General features: G+C 40.3%; 1 long non-coding RNA gene across 1 annotated transcript in view; it reads left to right on the top strand.

Moving 5' to 3' along the window:
• The window catches only part of LOC140699606 (uncharacterized), a 47,522-nt gene extending 32,039 nt beyond the window's left edge, over positions 1 to 15,483 (top strand). Inside the window, exons 2-3 of the long non-coding RNA XR_012077816.1 lie at positions 8,570 to 8,667; positions 15,251 to 15,483. This is a non-coding gene — a long non-coding RNA (uncharacterized lncRNA). The remainder of the gene's footprint in view (positions 1 to 8,569; positions 8,668 to 15,250) is intronic.
• Positions 15,484 to 20,204: the final 4,721 nt, after the last annotated feature.

The following is a 20,204-nucleotide window of genomic DNA, read 5'->3' as shown; positions in this document are numbered from 1 at the left end:
GCCTCTGACCATCACGTTAATACCTTTCCCCTGAGCTAGAGAGCTAGTCTGTTTCCAAAAGTTCAATAAATTATCTACATTTTCTTTTTTCTTAAACAAAAGGTATTAACTCATTTTTTTAGTATCGCCTATAAATATAATGTGATTTTATTAACCATTTACCAAAGTGTTAAGTGTAATAAATATTAAGTACAGATTTCTGAAGCATCAGTCATCACTGAAGATCCACATTCTGCTGTTCTCTCTCGATGTTAGTCACCTTACTATTGGAGTTCTGAAAGCAGCGCCAGGCAGAACTTGAGTACAAATGGGACACGGTTGAGCAGGAAGAACAAGTCCGACCAGAATAGGAGGCGCGGTGTCCCCACGTGGAGATAGATGAGATTACCCAGGAAGAGCGGGTGCTGTTTAGATGCACTTTAGTCTGTTTACTTCTGGACTTGTCAGCCTTGGCTGCATGTTGGAATCACCAGGGGACCTTAAAAAATGTTGGTGCCTGGATTCCATCACTGCAAACTCTGATGGTACTTAGTGGCCTGGGGTGCATTCTGGCATAGGGAAGTTTTTAAAGCTCCTCTGGTTATTCTAATGTGCAGCCAAGTTGAAGGAGCACTGCCTGGAATGGTGGACACAGAAGAGAAGTGAGGCCCTTCCTTCATAATAACAGTAAAAAGGGGGAAAAGAAAAAGACTGGTATAAGTGTATAAGAGGCATTGATTTGTATCCTTTCATAACACCAAAAAAAAAATGCAAAATATAAATTAGCTGCAATGACATAGTTGTAGAAGGAAAGACAAATTGGTTTTTATAGTTGACTCCCATTTTTTCACATGCGGCCTCGTTTTCATAGTAGACTAAGTGCCCCTTTGTCTTGAACTAAGTCCCAGTCACTGCTACCCCTTCCTGTTGGGATGTGCACAAAGAAGCATGGCTCTCATCCTAAAGTCAGAGAAAGTGTAGAAGAAGCAGGGAAACATTTGTTGAGGTGCCATCAGTGTTTGAGCAGTGTTTGAGCTAGGCATTTTACATAATTGGAAATGTAAATTTATTGCTGCCACTCCTGCTGCAAAATTAAAAAAAATAAAACTATATATCTTTGTATCAACATTCCAGAGCTATGAAAAGATGATTTTTGAGTCATTTGTATTATTGCTTCTTTCCATCAGCTGAGATAATTTAGAGCTGTTTGTTCTTGCAGTCAGCAGCAGCAGGACAGAAGGTTATGAGCATGAATAACACTTGGAAAAAATGCTTTTATTAGGAGCATCTGAAAATGTCTCCAAATATAGATTTAATAAATGAATCACAGATCTACATAATGTTGGCATTGAAAAGATATGGAGAAAGCAGGTCGAAATCCTCTTTTATAAATGGAAAAAAATGAGGTTCAGCTACGAATAGAAAGTGACATTTGTCTTTTACAATGTAATAAGCTTCTAATAATCCCCATTATGAATAGCTCCCATTGTTTACAACTGAAGATGGGGGTAAAAGCATATGTTGGTGAATGACTGTACATTCAGAGATGAAAGCTGAATCTTAGACAAAATTAGATGTTCATAATGCTTTTGAGTCCTGAAAAACAAAAAACTTATCATATTGGCAGCATACAAAAAATACTGAAGAAAAGTTTTTTGGTCATTTAAACTACCAAGTTTAAATTTAAAATTGCCAGCTAATTAGTTTAAATTTTCATTGGAACATGCTTGTTGAAAAATTGAAGATGAAGACTCATTTAACTTTATAGTTCTTCCTTATTTAAAAAATTGCCTTTTTTTTTTTTTAGTTTTGTATTTGAAGTATTTTACTTTACTTGTGAAAGCATGCTCCATTGTTTAGAGAGGCCAGCGTTGTGGTAGTGAGATCTTGGGAATGAAGTTGCCTAAATTCATATTTGAACACAGTAGCTTGCTTCCTGAGTGATCTTGGACAACTTAACTTCTCTGTGCCATAGTTTCCTATAAAATAAGAATAAGAGAGTTGCTTCTTCATGACAGTGGTAAGGACGGGTCGAAGTAATGTACAGAATCTACTTGGAAGGCCTCCTGGCAGAGAGGAAGGGCCATGTACTTAGTTACAGCTATTATTATACTATATCTGGTTTTATAATCCAGTTAAATCTTGAGTCTAACTGATTTCATCTGTTAAAAAATTCTAAATATAAACTCTAAAATGGAAACTCTTAAACTTCATAGTTGTAGCTAATTAACACATAAAGCTCAACCAAGAAACACACAGTGGAGACCAGTTAGCTGCAGACACCTATGATACTTTCTGTCCTGCACAGACTCTAAGCTGTCACTACCTTCACTTCTGAAATCAAAGGCAAGCTAAGGAATAGAGCTTTACAGCTTGGCCTCGTCAGGTGCTCAGACCATGGCAGGGACAGTTTACTGTTCACATGTGCATTTTCAAAAAATAGTATTAAAATGAACACTGTACATATTTTGTTGTGTGTTTGACATTGTTAACAGAAAAGAAAAGGAAAAAAAAAACAGGAAAAAAACCCATGCATTTACAAACAAGGAGGCAATGTCTGAAAATTATTATTATTCTTTTTATGTTTAGGATTTAGTGACCAGTAAGGAGAAATGGCATTTCATTGGTGTAATCCCTTGATTGACTAAATTTGTTTTTTTAATAAGGAAGAAGAGCGTGTTCCCTTTACCACCTGGGGAAAGTGTATACATATAACCCTTTGTGCAAGTGCTCTTTTTCTTGGTAAGAACCTGCCACAGACTTTTAAAATCTAATGTGAAATGCTGAGAAAACTGAAAGTCAAGTTGGGAACTATGTAGTCTCATAGAGAAAACTTTTTCCAGAGAAAATCTGAGCCAACGCAGGGCGCCACTCTGGAGGTTCCACAGTCTCTTCTGCACACAGTGCTTCCCCCAATTCTTTTCACCTCATTTGTTCAAATCAGATCAGTGGTTTAGGATTCTCCAGGGTTTGATTAAGAGACCAGATGGAGGCATTAAGATTTCTAAAATTTTCCAAGTGTAACAACCTAGGTAAAATATCTAAGAGTAGCCTAACAAAAGGATAGTAGGAACTATCAAAAAATAAAAGTAAACTACTGAAAGATATAAAAGATGCTTTAATCACATGATTCTAGATTAAAAGATCATATCTCCAAAATATCAGAAGTTATAAAATTCATTTGGGTTTATTGTGAATAAAATCATATTAGCAATATAATAATTAATAAGATAATGAGAGTTTTACTAGTTCAAGAATAGCCAGATTAGAAAGTAGGGCAGGAAGTCCAGATATGGGCTCTGATATCAATAATAATTTACTATAAGAGATGGAAGGCATTACAAATCAGGGAAATAAATAAAGGTTATTCAGTAAATGGAACACTTGTTAGCTACTTGGGGGGAAAAGAAAAGATTGAAATCATACAGTGAACCATATATTATGATAAATTCCAGAAACATTTAAAAAGTAACACAATTAGAAAAAAAACTAGAAATAAATATGGATGAGTATACAACCTCTAGATGAACAGTAAGTTTCAGAGGAAATTATACAAAGATTTTCATGCATCATAAGCATCCTAATTTTAAACAAAACACCAGAGGATGTTATTTGTTTACAAATCCGACAAGGGGCTAATTCCTTCAATACATAGAGAGTTCAGATCACTTCAAATGTAACATCAAAATATCTCAGGAGCGTAGAAGGCAGAGAAGATGAACACACATTCACAAAGGAAAAAATAGATGTCACACTTCAATGGTAATTCACTCAGTGCACATCAAAATGAAATAGTTTTCCACCTCTCAAGTGACACAGCTCTGTTTATGAGGATGAAATGTCAGTGATCACCAATCCCATGCCTAGGTTACTGGATAATTTTTGTGAAGTATGGTTGATTTACAATGCTGTGTTAATTTCTGGTGTACTCCTCAAGCCTTCTTAGAAAGCAGTCTGACAGTTGATATCAAGAGTCAAAAATATTCATATGTTTTAATCCACTAATTCAGCTTTGAAAAACTTTTAATCAGGAATTATTTCAAAATGACAGGGAAAAGTCATTATGGATGCAAGTCACAGACATATATAAAATCTCAGCCAAAATATTCTTCCAACTATTCACAAAGTAGAATAGTATGCAGCCATGAAAAAGTGTGTCCATGAAAATATTTTATGACATGTCAAAGTGTTATGCTTATGATAGATTTGAGAATAAAATTAATATATAAAATGATTTGTAATATACAAACAATGCACCGTTCTGAAGAAATTATGTCTATAGGTCAAAGCATTATTCTTATTTTTTTTTAATTCATTTTCAGATTTGGAGTCTTTTGATTGTAGGTGACAAAATCAATCTCCAATGTGTTTAAACAACAACCAAAAAATGGGGATGCATGGGATTTATTGGTTCCTGTAAATGAAAACCTCAGGTCTGAGGTCTGGCTTCAGTCAAGGAGAGATACTCTAGCCTAGATGATGTCAAGGGCTGCTTTTGTCCTGTCTTCATTCTGTGTCCAAAGATGTCTCAGCATGTTGCTTCTAGGCACGCAGCATCCCAGATCATCCATCCAAACCAAGACAGGTCTCTTTTGGCAGCTTCCTCTCTTAATGGAGGAAGCTTATGGTTCACATGGGCACCAGTAAGTATCTCCTCACATAATAGTGGCTCTTCCTGGGTTATTTGCCAATTCTCCAATCATGTGCGAGGCCAATACTATGAGGGGTATTATTTGTCTTAAACCAACTGAGATCTACTTCTGGTGCTTCAGAAAGAGTGGGTCAATCGAGGTTAAATCACAGGACTATAAACAAAATAGAGGTTACTTATCCTATAGCAAGTTCTGGGTCCTCTTCTAAGACTGGGGACAGATCCAGGACAGCAATTCTGTCCACTACTGAGTACTTTCAAATTTTCTTTAATGAGCAAATGTTAAATTTATGATCAGAAAATGTGATAAATAAGAAGAAACTTGAGGAAGGAGAATGGAAAGCTTTCCTGTTTCTTAAGAAATAGTGAACCCATTAAGTGCTTGGAAGAAAAATGGAAATGTGTCAAGTTTGTAAAAGTTCTGAAATGAATTAGAATTGATTTCACAGACCATGTAGGAGACAGTGCTATACAGTTAGTGTGTCTTTGGGCTCTTTGAGTATTTCAGTACTTTCACTGAATAGTTGCTTGATTTGGGGCAAATTGCATCATCTCCACGTGGCTCTATTTCCTCATCTGTAAAAGATATAATATTACCTTCCCCACAGGGTGATTGTGAGGATTTTGAAAAATAGATGTGTGCTGAAGCAATAGTAAGCATTTAAGGATTCTTAACTATTATGTTTACTTCATATATAATTAAAAAATTATTATGCAGACTTTTAAAAATACATACTATTTAAATGGCCTTTATGTGCTGTACAAGAGAGGAAGGCTTAATATACCTTCTATAATACATTTTTCTCAGCCTTAACTAATTTTCACATTTAATCACACACACACCAAAAAGTTATTCCTTTCACAAGCATGAAGATTTAACTGTGAAGAAAAGGATGATGAAAGAGAGTTGAGGAGAAAATAAAATGCTTTCTCTACAAACTGATGGCTTAAAAACTAATAAAAACACCTTTTTAAGTCTTTGGTCACCATATTCGTAGCTAATACTTACGCAGAGTTTTTCACATGCCTGCGGTTAATGTTCCAAATTTTTTCACAATTAGTAAATAATTGATTCATCACAATAGTCCTATGAATTGCTATTGTTATTCCCCCATTATATGGGTGAAGAGATTGAAGCCACAAGAGGTTAAGAAATTTGCACAAGGCCCCACAGCTAGCATCAGAGCTGGGATCCAGGTGCAGGAGTGTGGCTCCAGGAGGGGCTTGTAAACACTCCCTCTGCTCTCCCCTGCAGGTGCAAACCAGCCGCCCGCTGCTGTAAATAACATGATGTGGTTCACTTAGTCCTGAAATTCACATTCTTTGTAGCTTTCTCTCTGGGGCAGCCATCAGGAGCAGCCAGGGACACTGAGTACATGCTTCTGGACTATGACCAAGAAGGTAGATGGAAGGAAAACAGTTTAAAAATGGGATCTTTAATGCGCATTCTTCAGTGGCCAGAAAAAAACCTGCCTAGTGAGGAACTGAAACCCTATTAGCCACGTGCAAATTATGCTTCAGACACCCCCGCTGCCCTTGGGTCCACACAGTCAGAACAACAGTGGATCAGGGACATGAATCTTGTGCAAATGCAGGGAGTAGGAATACCTGCCATTTTAAGATCTCAAGGAGTATGAAAAGCATGTGAAGCTTTCATCAGCAGAGACATGCTGTCACTTCTACTGTTTCCCTCAGGGCATGTCCACAGCTTCACTGGTTCTATTCAGAATGAAGACGACAGCTAGCACCTGCTGAACCCTGAATCAGTGATAGGTTCCCCCTTGAAAGGAAGCATATCCCCTTCATGGGTTACAACTAGTTCATAACCTAAGTAATTCTACAGATGTAGAAGGGATACTTTCATTTGTTCTGCTATCACAGACTTCCCTCCAAAAGAACATGCCACCAGTTGCCCCATTTTGACCCATTAAAATATACTTAATAGGCTTTCTTCTTTAGTGCAGTTTTAGGTTTACAGAAAAATTCACAGAAAGTGGAGTTCCCATATATTCCCTATGCCCTGCACACAGCTGCTCCTGCTGCCAGCGTGTTACATTAGTGGATGCACTCATTCTTTTTGACATCTTTCATTCCTCCTCCACTAAAATTTAACATGCCTGATCCCTTCACGTCTCTTATGGCATTTACGTGCGATTTATATCACTTCTCACGTTTATGTGAAGTTTACAACACATGCATGTTTTCTGTTTAAGCTGGGTTGGGGGCAAGTTTTCTGTGTAAAAATACGATCATTAGTGAGTCTCATGCTGCTGGGTTTTTGGGTTGTCAGGTCCTGTTGACCATTGCTTCAGTTATTGGGATCATTGTCTACGGACTTTCAGTGTTCATTGTATTTTCTGCAAAACTTCCCAAGAACCTGAGTGGAACAGACCCAATCCAAAAGTACCTGACTGTGCAGGTGGGCCACGCCCATCACTGGTTCCCTCATCAGTTTTATCATCTTCATGACCCTGAACGCCATATATGAGAACGTGTCAGTCATGATGACTGACTCTGGTAAGCTCCTCCTGCAGCTGAGATAATTTCTACACAAGTTTTAGAACCAGGTCAAAACAGAGACTATCTTTTAGGCACTTCAATTGCAGTACATTACAGTCTTTAGTTAACTTCAAGTGTAAACGTATTTCCTCTAGCCTATATGAGAAGTGAATTAGCTCCATTTTTGCATTAGTAAAAGGGACAAAGGACGCTTTAGAATGTCCAAGCTCTGTGTAAATATGTCAGTGTTTAATAATAATTTCAATTACATTAGATAATGTACCCTATTGTTGAAAGTAAATAGTCTCTGTATTGCAAATAAGTGGAAGAGGGTCATGGTTCCAGTGGCAGATTTGCTTGCGCGTTACGGAGAGGACAATTAATCACACTGTTATGTGTCTTCCCCCCATGCTGTTCCTGTTAGTGTAGCTCCATTCTCATCAGCTGCGGCTTCTATAATAAATGTTTCTTCTCTCTGGCTTGTATCCCACCCAGCGGCTTAGCGGCCTAAGTTAAGTGCTTCCCACACGTTGCATGTGGCTGGGTGGTTCTCCCAGTGGTCTGCTCAGTGGTCATCTTCTGAAAATACTAAGACCAATTCAAATTCTGAACTAGGAGGATGACCGTTTTATGTTCCCCAAATGTTTCTAGCAAGTTGCCCCGTGTTTTGTTTGTCTTCTTCAATAGTCCTACCTTACTGCCGTTCAGGGAGACAAGAGAATTTTATTTAGCAGGATGTTGAGAAGTAGCTTTCTTTCAAATTACACCTGACAGAGGACAGTTCTTGACCATTGGATACTGTTGTGCTTATAAATTTTAAGGAACGGGTGACTTTTTTTTTTTTTGCCTTGTGGGATATTGCGTTCTTAGTGGGAGAAACTCTTACAACATTGTGTACAGTTGGAAATAACATAGTGGATAAGTTAAGAAATTCAAAACAGCTGATATAAAACAGTGTGAATTGCGTATATATATATATATATATATATATATACATACATATTTAGCGTGTTAACTCATGTGTCCGTGGCTTTGATTAGGGTCTCAAAGCCGTTCACAATTTTGCAGACTTACCTTTTCTTTATTCTAGCTGCAGAGCTCCCAAGGACCAGACTGACTATGAGAACAACCCAGCCATGAAGGTGTTCTTGTTCCACTTTGTCAACTACTACTCCTCGTGTTTCTACATCACATTCTTTAAGGGCAGATTTGTGACTTATCTGTGAGATCTGGTGTATTGGCTGTAAAAATACAGAAATGAAGAGGTGTGAATACAGCTTTGTGTTCTGACAGTCTAACCTGTTTCAGGTTTTCTCTTAGTTGCCCAATGAAGAGTGTCTTTACTCTCTGTTCCTTAGATATTTTAGGCATAAAATAATGACTTTATTTCATGTTAGAGCTATCCAAAATTTAAATGAGATTTTCTTTCTAATATTCCAGTGTGACTCAAGTGGCTGTCTCCTTGAACTGATGACACAGCTGACAATAATCATGGGAGGACAGTCCATCTGGAATAACATACAAGAGGTGTTACTTCCGTGAGTACTCAGTCATGTGATCTTGGGGTGAGAACGGCCCACCCACCCACGTCATTTTCCTGCGTGGCCATCTCTAGAACAGGGGAGACTCTCTGCTTATTAAAGCTCTCCAGATAAGATGATCCAGCCAACATTATAAATGTACCTGCTGTTTAATAATTATGTTTAAATACCTTCCTTTTTATGTTTAACATAAATCCTCAAGTGCTATAGTCTCTGCTTATTAGCACAGCACTGGGGACTGACTGATCAGAGCCCTTTTTGGGGCCATGAACTAAGTTTTCCTACAACTTCCTGCAAATTTCTCCTCCTTTTATATATGCATTTAAAAATCCATAACAGGAATTTGTTGAGTGCCTAGTATGTGCTAGTCACTGTATTAAATGTTGTACATATATGTATGTGTGCATGTGTGTGTGTGTACAATTTAATCACCCAAACAATCCTTATTCTTATCTTCCTTTTGCAAATGAAGATCCTGTGGCTTAAAGAGGGTAACTGATTTGCCCAAGCTCTCATTGCCAATAAGAGACCACTGTGGGACTCAGATGTAAGACCCTATCTCTCTGAATCCAGGTTCTTCTAAGAACAGAGACTCTCTTAGGGTCCTAAGGCACAGGGTTACATAATGTTTTAAGAGACACTGTCTAAAATAATAACAACAGAGGTTTTGACTTACTGTTCTCTTCCTAAAAATGAGAAAAGCAGATGTTAGCAAAGGTCACACTGTCCTTTTGATTTTCACATAAGCCCAATCCCACATCAAAGTGGACAGTCCAGTGTTATCTGCAATTTCTGAACATTTCAAGGAGCTTACTGTATTCGCTTTCTGTTGCTGTTGTAACTAGTATCCCCAAACATCATGGTAGTAGGAAGAAAAAAGAAAAAGTCTCCACTAAACAACACAAATTTAACCTTGTAGGTTTCTTGAACGCAGAAGCCTGATGAAGTCAAAGTGTTGACACGGCTGTTTCTGAAGGCCTCAGGGGAAACTGTATCTTTGACTTTTCTTTCTTCCAGAGGCCACCTGCGTCTCTTGGCCTGTGACCTCTTTTCTCTGTCTCAAGGTCAGCATGGTTGTGTGCCTCTGACTCTGAACCTGTGGTCAGATCTCCTCTCCTCTCTCCCCTCTTCTGCCTCCTTCTTCCTCCTTTAACGACCCTGGTGATTACACTGAGCCCAAATCTATAATCCAGCTGGTCTCTCTTAGAGTCGACTGGTTAGCAACCTTAACCACATCTGCAACCATAGGCCCCTTTGCCAGGGAATCTGACCTCTTCCTATGTTCTGTGGATGAGGACATAGACATATTGGCGGGGAACATTTTTCTGCCTACCACACTAACCTTTTTAAGATAATTTCTGGCTTTGAGTATCTGTTTTCATGAAACTGTTGATCTCTCTTCTGTCTTGCCTTCCACACCAGCATTATGCTCCTGGCCAACCTAACTGCAGAGCTCGTCCCTCTCTGTGGTGTCCCCCAAAACCACTTACACAAGCAGGTGTTATTGTTGTTTGTAGCATGGGGGAGAAACTCAAACAACTTGAATTTTGAAATAAAAAACCTCCATCATTTTAAAATCTTCCATGCCACTATAAAATTTTATTTTTTTAACTTTGTTTTTTAATTTTTAAACTATTTTAAACTTTGTAACTTTTTTTAAACTGTACTTTTTTTCTTATCATCCTTCATTGTAGGCTCCAGAAACCTGGTATTCTGCCCACCGCATCCAAGTTTCCTTTCATTGTTTCTCCTCCCTTTCTTAACCTTCCTTCTCTCTCCCTTATTACCAAGTTTCTGTCCATTCTCTTTATAGGGCAGTTAAATTATTTTTTCTTTCTTTCTTTCTGTTTTTGCAGAGTGAACACATTTTCGTGTCAGTGTGTCCTTCCACATTTCTTCACAAGGGCTTCATCTTTCAGCTTCAGTGTGGATTCCTGGGGTCTGTCTCGAAACAAAGGCATTTCCCTTGTCCCCCAGCTCACCACGCCCCTCAAAAAAATGATTCTGATCTCCGCTGTGAAATGAAACTTTTTTTTCCCTACTGTGCAGTAGACAACCCTTAACCTGAGCTCACAGTCAGATATTTCCAGAGGAGTAAAAGTAGGTCATGTGCAAATAATACTACTTTTCTCTGTGAAAAGTAATAGATCAGATAGAGGAAACACTTAACTCAGATTACTCAAAAGAATTTCCTGAAGGAAATAAGTAAATTATTTAATACTAAATTTTGTTGAATCTGGTAATCCGTGAGCTATTTTTACCAATCAAGAAGGATATATTTCCAAAACTGTTACTTAGCAATTTATGTGAAATGAAACTTGCTCACATGAACTGGTTTAAAATAAAGGATGCATTATAGTATCTGTGGTCTGTTTATACCTTCACTTAAGTAAGCACATTGTTCTAGGTTCCAGTGAGCTGAACTTTGCCTCCATGTATTTCTACTATGGGCTAAAATATTTAGGGAATTTATTTTGAATTATGTTTCCCTTTTTTGAAAACCAGGAATTCTGAATTGTAGCCAAGTTCGAGGGTGGCTTGTTTTTTCCTCACTGCCTCTTCTCTTTGTATAAGTGCAGTTTCCTTCTTAATTTTTCATATAAAATCCTAATAAACCAAAGATCTATCAATTACTCTTGCTGCACCAAAACTATACCCATCCTCAAAAATACATAGGAAAGGAAAAGAAAACTTACCAAAATTAGCGACTATTTTCATGCTTTTTAAATATGTCTAAAGGAACATAATGAAATGAATTTCACCATATCTCACCTGCCTCCGCCCCCCCTATCCCATGTAGGGTTCTTGAGTAGGATTCTGGGAGCAAATTAAGGACAGTGATGCCGTGATCCAGGCTCCCTCTGGGGTCTCCCCAGCACTTGGATCGGCACCTGGTATAAAGTAGGTCTCAGTCCGAGCCAGCTGAGTGAGTGAATGACTCACAGGCATCGAATGTGTAACATCAGTGAATTAACAGCATTCTTTGTAGGACTCAGACAATAAGCTGAGTGCCCTGTGGCCTTCCCAGCCTCACATACTATTTTGATGTTGGGGTCATTTCTGGGAATGTTATTCTGTACTGGACAAAAGGCTAGTACAATTCCAGGGTTAAGCAACTTTCCTAGGGAAATTTTATGATAAAATATAAAGAAAAATAGTTAAATGCCCAAAATGACATAGCATAGTCCTTTGGTGTTTAGATAATGTATTGCTGTAATTTTCTTACTTTATATGTTTCTACATTTTCCACTGTGTGTATGCACTACTATATAATAAGAAAAAGCAAATGTTTAAAAGAGAAAATTTCTCTTCTCCAGATATGATTTGGTTAGAGGATGAGTCAGATACATATAATAAGAGAATCTTAAATACATGCGTCCATAATTCACTCTTTAAATTCAGGAACAGGAAACTCAGGAATGAAATAGTTTAAGAGAATCAAAGATACTTGTATTCAAGATTAGCAAGTAGGAGTGTCCTCAACAGAAATGGTGATAATCTATAATGCAGGGATTAAATGTGATAATGAAGGTACAAAGACAACATGAAGTAGAAAATGCCACGTGGCAAGCACAGAGTAAAGGGCAATATACTATGATTATGCCAATATGTGTGGTCAATTCCCAAGCAAATGATTGTGTAACCCCTGCTAGAGGGAGAAAGCTTCCAGCCTTGGCAGGAGAGGGGGGAGGATCCAGTGTCTGTATTTTTTAAAATGTGTACAGTTGCTTCTCATGTGCAAATTGATATCCCTGCACAAGAACCTTAAACCAACAGAAAGCCCAAAAGACCGTGGACAATGATGGGTAGACGACAGCCCAAGCTTTTCTGCCACAGATGAGTGATTCCACTCAGGAACACTGAGCAAGAGGCTCAGAGTCTTAGCTAAGGACAAGCAAGTCGGGACTTCTAATATGACCTAATGCCATCGACGGGGGAGGGCAGTTCAGCACAAGAAGGGAGCGCCAGGTGAGTTAACATGGAAGTTTCATTCTGGATCCAAACCGTGATGGATTTGGGTCCCAGAGGGTAAAAGCCCTTCTTCCCTGGGGCATGGACCGGATTCCACAAGTGGCTGAGACAGGAAGTATGAGGCAGAGAAAAATTCCCCCAGGAGAATCCCGAGTCTGGGTGCCAGGGAGGGTAATGGACGAGTGCGGTCCCAGCGCCACCCGCACTGCAGGGCTCCGAGGGGCTGTGGAGCTGTGCGCCCCCGGCCGGACCACAGACCTGCCTGCAGCGCTCTGGGCTGCAGCCTGGGGAGTGGCTTCAGCAGCAGGCTGGCCCCGTCATTTTCGTAGGTGCTACAGTGACCCCCACCCCTGTGGCCACGGTGATCCCAAGCCAAGGGTCTAAGTGACTTCAACCTTATTTACAGGTGACCACAGCCGGTTAGCCTGTGCTGCTCAAAAGGAAGACCCCACATGGGGTTTTGCTGTGTCAGGGGGGTTGCTAATACCTGGCCTGCTTTGAATTTTTTCATCCTCATAGCAGCCTGGGCAGTGGAAGTTTCATCTCTCAATTTTATTTCAACTTTTTTTGTTGAAACTATAGTTGGTTTACAATATTGTGTTAATTCTTGTTTAATTCTTGGACTATATATATATATATTCCTTGTCATATACTTTTCCACTAAAGGCTATTAAAAGTTAATGAGTGTAGATCCCTGTGCTATACAGAAGGATCTTGTTGTTTGAAACAAAAATTACTAAACAAAGTAACAAAGTAAGCAGACTAAACCTAGCCATGTATATGACACAGTTGAGTTTATCTCAGGATTTAAATGTGGTTTTGATCTCCAGGATCTCTTTATCAAATTATCATATGTAAAGTGCCTGTGGAACACTTCTCAGAAAAATGTTTTAAAACCATAAGATTTAGAGAATAAAGAAGGAAGATAATTATACTGAAAAGCAGATATCAAAATATAGAAATGGGCATTTGTGATACAGTAATATCTGAAATATTGGAAGAACGTGTTGAATAAGAGGATCCAGTGGTGAGTCTACTAACCGCAACATTCTGCCATAGCAGTGAGTGTAAATCATCTTCTGAGATCTGCAACAATTGCATTTTGAATGTAAATAAAGTTAAATAACAAATAAGCCATGAAGTGTGGATTCAGATTCAGCGGTATCTCGAGTCCATATCCCCAGCATTTCCCAGGGCTCCCTGCTCTTCCCCTAATGTCATTGAAAGAAGTGGAGAAAGATTGTGAAGCGAAGGGCATGTTCCATTGCAAAGAAATCTCGTAGCAGACCTGGGAGCATGGCCAATGAAAGGTTAATGCTGAAATTAGAGGCCGTGGGAAACCAAGCAGAGGCAGCTCTTTACAAGTCACATCATATGCTCTGTGTGTGTCTACGTGTGTATGCATACAGACGTGTGGGCATGTATGATGTATACACCTGCCTTTCGTGTGAAGCCGCCTCACTGTCCAAATTTGAAATCCATCCAAACGTGCAGTGCTGTCAGCCGAAGCTCAGCCAGATGCTAAGTTGTCTGTTGTTGCTCTGTCTCTTCTGCTGAACTCCACGAGTAAACCACGTGCCACCTGTTGCTTTCAGAGACAACAGCTCTGTAGGCTACAGGTCCATGCCTTGTTTCACTGCCAACTCTGATTTCCTTTCAGGACAAATTGCCATTTGAAAAAGGGGGAAGCATTCAGTTGGCCCACAAGCCTCTGAGTGAGGAAAAAACTTAACGTTAGAGACAGCTCTGTGGGACAGCATCCAGAAGGGGGCAGAGCATTGGGCTGCGAGTCGAGGCTGTGTTTCTTTCAAGCTCTGCACTGAATTTGAGGTGGCATGTCACTTCTTTGGCCCTTGATTTATTCAGCTTATATTAGGGTCTTGGACCTGTTCTATCCAAATTAGAGTATCACTTTTTTGCTCGGTGACCCTCCAGGGCTCCGCAATTCCTTCAAAGGGAAAAATGCCCACATCCTCACGGCAGCCTCTAAGGCTCCACCCCCAAAACCACCACTTATTTCCTATTCACTGTGGCCCACACCAGTCTCCATGCTGTCTGTCCAGCGTGAGGGACCTCCAGGCCTGTGATCACTGTTTCCTCTGCCCATTCTCTGCAAACCCCTTTGCTCCCGTCTTTGCCTTATTCAAAGGTCACTGCCCCATCCCCACTCCTCCCTAGCACACATTCTTCACTCTCCTTTATTTTCCTCCACAGCACTTATCACCAGCTCACAGAACCTGTATTTCTTTCTTTTACTTATTTTCTCTGACGATTTTCAGACTGGAAAGGCCATGGTGGATAATAGCAGAAAAGTGGGGGTAAAAAAACAAATGAGGGAAGGCATCTTCTAAAAGCTAAAATGCCCACCTGAAAAGGAGGTAGGAGATAAAGTAGTAGTAGTCGTTACAATTTTGGTAAACCCAAGGCACGTAGTCAGGACTAGTTTTCACAATATTTGAGGGTAGGGAGGCAGCAATAAAAAGAAATTTATCCTGAAAACAAGAAATTAAATTCTTGGGAAGATGATGTGTTCAGCTTGAGATATCAGTAATACTTTTATGACCTTGGTCTGATAATATCCTGCCTTATAATTTGATCTGTTTGACAGCTGGATCATGAATCTAATGATGCCACAATTTCGGGAGCAGAACAGACCAACCCACGATGGGAACGGGAAAACCATCTGTATCCCATGAGCAAACTGGGGTTATTTTATGAATACCCTGAAATGAGTAAGTCATCAGTGGAGATTTCTGTGCTGTCGGTTATACTAGAGTATGCTTTGGGTCTCAGAAGCATCGGTTACCAAGCCAAACAATGTCCTAGCATACCGAAACGGAGCCCGCTTTTTTCCATTAGATGCAATTATGCAGTCAGGCTTTCAAATAGGGTGCCTGGGTATATCTTTGTCAATATTTATGTTGTACAAAGCTGAAGATTTACTGCCAAGGAATGAAATGGAATACTTATTCAGATATGTCTCCACCATTGATTCTCAGTTCCTTCTGGTCATGTCGTCTAAGGATGAACTCAGAACCGTTACTAGATGTGACTCAGCTCAGGCTGTAGCCCGTGTGGCACAGCTGTTGGCTGATATCCTTCTAAACAGAGTCATGTGAGCCAGTCAGCCTGTACAGAAAGCCCGCAAGCGCATCCTGCCTCATTGCAGCAAGGTGCACCGGGTCACCCCTTCCACATCTCACACCTGCCTTTGATATTGTTCCTATTTCTTCTGGCTGATGGTTTCTGCCTGGTTCCTTGAGTGACCTCATGACACATCACTGGCTTGAATTCAGGATGAATTTGCTGATCTGGAGTATCGGTAGAACACAGATCCCCTCCTTCTCCAATGTCTTTGTCCATTTCCGTACATTTGCTTGGGCTCTGTTCCTCTTGGTTGAACTTGGTTTTGAGCTCTCAGTTGCCTTTAAATTGTTGCATCTCAAAATAGATTTCCATAGGAAACGTTATCTTTTCTATTATGCATGGTGCACTTTTATCTACTAGAAGGCTGTTGATGTGCACGTTTTGTATCTGAAACCTTTCAGCTCACCACTGCCTTGAAGTAGTTTTTTTTTTTTTTAAACTTAGGAGACAGGAAAGGATTTTTGTCAATAGGCTTTGCATTTATGCATGCAGGTTCTTGTCTGCAAAGGCACCCTTTGTGCTTCCTGTTTATAAGTCTACAGATGGAGTTTTCTTTTTCCTAAATTACATTCTATATATAAAATAATTGCTTTTAAAAATATACATTATACATAGAAATGCATCTGGTTCCCTCGGTGAATGAAAGGTCATATTGTGGCATCTTCAGTCAGCTATGCTTTGTGGCCTGGTGTCTGATTTGAGTTTCATCTTTGATTTTGCTGTGTTTAGTGACCAGGTTCCATGAAGGGTGCAGCTGCTGTCCCTGGTGTAGAAATTATGTTCGTTTATTCTTCTTATTTTCAAAAGGACTTTAAGCCAATGACCTGTTATTCCAAAATGAGTCATAATGGTAAATATGTCTTATTGGGGGTATTATCAGCATTAATAATAACAACAACATTCTGGGGGCAGCATAACATTAGGTATTTTAACACACACAAAAAAAGCCTTGGAAAAAAGTTATTGTTCTAATTAAGTCAAATAAATGTCATGAAAGGAAAAATTGTACGCTTTTGGGAGAAATTGATAGGGCTTTTAGAACTTTATAGTCTCATTAAAATACCAATTAAATAATTCAGCCTAACTCTACCCTACATAACAGGATGGAGTAACAGCTATTCTAGAGAGATTTTTCAGATTTATTCGTTTTCCTATTATCTAAATAATCCCTGACGAATTAGAAAATTCAATCCATTTCTGAGAGTAGGAAGTCTGTTATTCTGTATTCAATGCTGGAGTGAAACTTATTTTGTGTTCTTTTCATTCATGGGAGATAGAATTTCCAAGTGCTTTTTGAATTATTTTTGTTCCTCTAAAATAAATTGCCTTTGGTGGTGATCTCCTGACCTCAGTTTCCTCCTCCCAGTTTTCCCCATGATCATTAATGACACCCCACCTGCCTTTTAGTTATGCCTCTTAGCTTCTGAAGGGGAACAGCTACTGATAGATGACCCTGGAGCCCTCCACCCGTGCTTCGTTAGGCCTTGCACGCAGCCACCAACCCTAGTCTCCTTCGCCTGAATTACCTTTCTCTGCTTTTCTGCCTGGAAGGACTCTTGCCAAGCCTTGACAGGGACCCCTCCACTTTTTAGAGATTATCTGCTCTCCTGTCTAGGCATGAATTGTACTTGATTCTTGTCTTGATGGTGCATGATCGTGTCCATGTCCATTGTGCTCCCCGACTGTAGTGATCCTGTCGGAGGCAGTAGTCAGACTTTTCATCTTCCCGTCCATGTCTGGAGCACCACAGCCTGGACCCTGGTTCTCCTACGTGTTTAAGTGACTTGAGCTTGGAGTTTCAACACACTAACATACAACTATTAGATGAGGTGGCGGTAACATTGCCCCCAATGCCCCCACAAGGTTCTATATGGCAAATGGTTTTTTCTGAGTGAAATTTCTCTTCTATTTGTTTTCATGAATTCCCCACTGTCCTTTGAGATTATTAGAGTAACCCTGAGTTGTTAACCACAATATCTCTCCCCCCACCAGTGAATGATCCTGCTGCCTGAGAACTCAGACATGGGACATAAGAGAAATAATCTATCAGTCTTAAAATCTGGAAGCCATAAGATACCGTTTTGTACTTAGAGCACCCACAGCACAAACACCAGTCTCTCAAGAATTTGACGCTGCCTTCCCAGAGGGCGGGTGCCATAAGTGGAATGCTGTGAGGGATGAAGTGAGAGCTCTGCATCCCTGGTACTGCCTTTTCCACCCTTGCTGTGTTAACTTGATCTTCCCTTCATATATTATGTTCTCCATTTAATTTACTGCATTTAATATCAGTTGTTCTTCAACATCTCCTTGCACCCGCCCCCTCCTTTCCCTATCTCTCCAGTGCTCTCCCACCCACTCCTCTCCTGCGCTCTCCAGGAACAGGCCTGTCTCCCCCACGCCCTCACCTCTGTTCTGACTGCCCACCACCTGCACTGACATTTCCTTAACTCCGCAGAATAAACTTTCCAAAATGGCAGCTGAGTAACTGGGGGCGATTTTAGACCTCTCATCTCTTTACTGATTCATTCATTTATCCAACCAACAAACATTGAGTACTGCTATGCCAAACACTGCATCAACTGCTGGGGAGACCAAGACAGGTAAGACTTGGTGTCTGCACTTCCCAGGCCAGGCGAGGCATGGCAAGTAGTTAATGGATTGCTAAGCAGGTGAACACAAATTGGACTTCCTAGAGCTGGAAATATTTGAACTGAATCTTGAATGGTGAAAGGAAGTTAGCTCTCAATTTTGTGGTAGAGGGAGTGGACACTTCATGCAGAGAGGTAGAGAAATATATGTGTACACAGCATGAAGTGGCTTGGCCAGACTGAAGAACAACAAGTAGAGCTAGAACAAAGGATCCATAGGTGGGAATATCAGGTGCACAAGGCCTCTGTCACGATGGGCCTTGTGTGCTTAGACTTCAATATATCCTTAAGGAAGCAGGGATATATTGGATTATTTGTAAGAGAATTGCATAATGTTTATGTTGCAGAATATCTGGTTATTCTGGCAGCAGAATGGAAGATACTATTTTTGGGGGGAGGCCCATATTTTGGGGGAAAGGATATTTCGGGGACCAACCCAGGTAACCCAGACAACAATTGGCACATGCCTGCAGAGAGGCCGTGGGCAGAAGGAGAGAGACATGGGCGGCATAAGTGGTGACTGCTGCAGTGGGGACTGCAGGACCGGGGCGGCGGGCCGCAGAGCTGCTGAGTTGACTTTCAGTGACCCATCCAGAGAGCAGATCTGCAGGGGGAGTGTAAGGGGAGGAGCTGGTTTCGAGGAGATGGTTCTGTGTGTGACATTTGGAGTGTGAAGTGTCTATGGGACATCTAAGGGGTGATGTCCATTGTTAAGCTGGTTTCACCAGTCAGGAGCTCAGAGGAGCTGTGGGTGAGGCTGTGGGGGCGATTCAGTCCTGCCAGGTGGAGGACTGAAGACGAGGCCTTGGGGAAAAGGGCCATGTACATGGCAAATGGGAGAAGAGAGGTCCACCAAGAGAAAGAAGAATAGCAGTGCAGTTGAGAGAAAACGAGTTGAGGCAACACAGAGAAGGCTGTAACCTGGCTTAAGAGGGATTTGAACACTGAATAAAAGGAGCGTAGTGAGAAAGGGGGTTGCGTGGGGCATAAAAGCAAGGGCTAAAGCCCACCTCTAATTGTCTAAACTGAGGAAAAGTTGGAGGAGGACTACACTTAGGTAGCTTTTAAAAAACAGATCTGTGTGTATCTGTGTGTGTGCATATGTGCACACACACTTTTCTGCCTGGGCTTTTAATATTTATTTAATTAAAACAAAAATTAAGGGGGGAAAAACATTCCACTGAGAGGAAAATATTTGTCCACGGCAAAAGCTACCTGGTAATCAAATAAACAGGAGCTGAAAATGCCCACTGGTTTGAAACACGCAGCCACAGGCAGTGCAACTCCTTTCTCAGTGCCGCGGTGAGGGCCGTGGGGGATGCAGGGCTCTGAGCCCTGGAGGAGTCATCAGCGCAGGCACTTCTCCAAGATACTGGACTTTAAAGGGAAGAAGAAAGTATAGAAAGTATCAGAGAGCAATACAGGGCAGTGAGAGAGGGTTGGGCAAGGGTCAGTTTTGTTTTACAGGGGGCGTTTCTGGCCTTGCTGTGTTGCTAGGCCTTTGCTCTTGTTGGTATTTGTTCCAAAAGCTTTTTAGAAAGTTCTTCTCGCTTGACTATCTGAACAGATTAAATCATGTTGGGTTATTTCTAGTGTTTTATTTTTAATTAAAAAATTTTCTGGAATTTATTTTAATGTCAAAAGTGCGGACAATGTACCAGGCCTTCTAATGATTTAGTTAATTACACCAGTACCTGAATCCACTGATTTTAAGTGTCAGTTTTATAATATTACTAAAATCTCTTAAATATCCACATCTATTCTTGA

This window comes from Vicugna pacos, chromosome 11 (assembly GCF_048564905.1).
Source record: "Vicugna pacos chromosome 11, VicPac4, whole genome shotgun sequence".
NCBI classification, from domain to species: Eukaryota; Metazoa; Chordata; class Mammalia; order Artiodactyla; family Camelidae; genus Vicugna; species Vicugna pacos.
Note: the sequence above shows the minus strand (reverse complement) of the source record. Positions and strands in the feature narration are given on the sequence as shown.